The 2,500-nt window shown below is 34.1% G+C and overlaps 1 protein-coding gene across 1 annotated transcript in view; it reads right to left on the minus strand.

Moving 5' to 3' along the window:
- The window catches only part of LOC113803659 (transmembrane protein 64), a gene marked incomplete in the record, with an annotated part of 54,071 nt that extends 53,730 nt beyond the window's left edge, over positions 1-341 (minus strand). Inside the window, 1 exon segment of the mRNA XM_070144745.1 lies at positions 207-341.
- Positions 342-2,500: the final 2,159 nt, after the last annotated feature.

The raw sequence follows: 2,500 nt of genomic DNA on the forward strand, positions 1-2,500 counted from the left end.
GAAAGTTCGTCCGAAATCATGTATACATCTCTGCTTGTCAAAAATCATCTGCAGTCTTCTTTTTAGTCACAAAGTTATTATCGATGACATTATCAACATAACAAGTCTCCATATATATAAAGGAAACTAGAGGAAGACATCATCAATCCCTTTAAAACGCATAATAATAAAAAAATAGCGCAAAACAAATTCAAAATCGTCAGCACCATGCGGGCCTCGTCCGAGAGCGACAAGCTTGTAGTCTACTCTTCACCACAGTCAACCACGCACTGACAGGTTCTTTCAACTCAGCCAGTCGACCTCCCTCGGACCGCTATCCATGCCGCCAGGTGCAACGGAGAATTTTCGAAATATCACTCGTATCATGACTATGCAAGTTAGGTGTCCAAATTGTGGTTTCTCGAGCTATTACTTTTGTTTTAATAATATGGTGATACAGATTGCGTGTTACCACCTTTATTTTTTTCTTTATTTCTTTTTCTGAAAGGCTTTCTAGGACACTTCCTTGTCATGCAGTTGCTACTTCCTTGATTCGACTGATACACTAGCTGCAAAGCGCTCGGAATCAAGACTGCTTCTCTCACGCAAACTGCATTAATCGTTCAGAAACCGAAATTAATTAATCGGGTCATTCTTATATTATATATATATATATATATATATATATATATATATATATATATATATATATACACATACATATATATATATATAAACATAAGTATATATATATGTATATATAATATATATATATATATATATATATATATATATATATATATATATATATATATTTATATATATACATACATATATATACATAAACATAAGTATATATATATATATATATATATATATATATATATATATATATATATATATATATATATATATATATAAGGAAGTTATAGGGAAAATTTCTCGGAGTTGAAATGCATTATCTTCTGTTCCTGAGCAAAGAAAAATAGATTATGTATTGGCGACATAAGGGCTTTATTTAGGCACTTGATTAACGCTACAATAACGGGCATAGTTACTACTTTTCATCATCAGTGTTATTTCATTTCCACTATTCATATTAACAAACACATCGATATTCTCCTAAACGAATGCCGTTGAAAATATTAATGGTATGAAATTCGCCCTGATTTAAATGTGACGTTCTTAATTGCCCTTCTTGAAATCCCCTATTACCTCTCTCTAGCTTACAACTGCTTTTTTATACGAAGCTAAATGACGATGTTTACACGCCTAGTAATCTGGGTCACATGCGCTTTTGCTACAGCGTTAAGAATTTATACATTCTCCGTTCACGAAAAGAAAAAAGAAAAATCATGCCACAGTTTGATATATGAAGAAGTATGACTGCTAACACTGCTTGTCAAGAATGCAATGTCAGTCGAAAATTCAACATCGAGACTGGAATATTTTTTTACAGCAAATCACATAGAACAACCATTTTAGTTATGTCAGTGGCAACAATAATGGAAATGTTACTTATAATTAATCAGTAGAAGTAATGCTATATAGATAATGATAACAATAACAAAATGACAATGAATAATCAAAGAGATAACAGATACAACAACGATGATAACAATAATGACAATAATAACAATAACGACATAATAATAAAAGAGCTGCTGAGAAAAAATATATAACAAATATCCGAACTCCAAAGACACGAAACCACAATGATGGCAATACAACAAAACTGATAATATAGCAATGGTAATTAATAGAATTAGTCCTTGGCACTGTTATTATTGCAATATATGATCTTAACAACGTACTAAATTACTGGACCTGAAAGATATGAGATTAATACTATGTCCATGCGATATTAAGTCGATTTCAACTATTTGAAACAATAAAAAGATGCTAGAATTGCTAAGGCATGCCAGTTTTTTTCTTCTTAGAATATGTCACGTGAAACGAGTGTTGTGATTAGATTTTGAAATTCAGTAACTAACATTTATTTCAAAATAATCGAATCCACGAGGAAAACATCTAATTCTGTATTATACAGGACAAAATACTCTGTGTATAGATACAATATTTTTCTATATCGAAATGCCGGGAGCGGAAGAAAGTTCACTTCATATCCAAGAATATCGAAGCGATTGTGCTTGATGTCTTCCTTCAGTGGTTCAGGCTAAAATGTGTACTTAATTTTTGTCTGTTCATTTCACACATTAAATCTAAAAAATACCACGCTTTTTCTCTCACTCACACACACACACACACACATGCGCGTGCACGCACACGTACACGCAGTCACAGACACAGACATGCACACACACAAACACAAATATGCTTGCTCATGCAAGTATGCACGCAAGCATCGCTCTGGCATCGCTCGCCGGTCGTTCGAGACGGTGGACGCAGCGCAGGAGATGGAGAAGCCCGTGAAGGTCTGCTACACCTTCACCGAGACTCCCTTCGTGATATTCATGGTCGCTGGGGACGCCACCGGGTTCGTGTTGGACGCCGGGACGCC

This window comes from Penaeus vannamei, chromosome 32, assembly GCF_042767895.1.
Source record: "Penaeus vannamei isolate JL-2024 chromosome 32, ASM4276789v1, whole genome shotgun sequence".
NCBI lineage: Eukaryota > Metazoa > Arthropoda > Malacostraca > Decapoda > Penaeidae > Penaeus > Penaeus vannamei.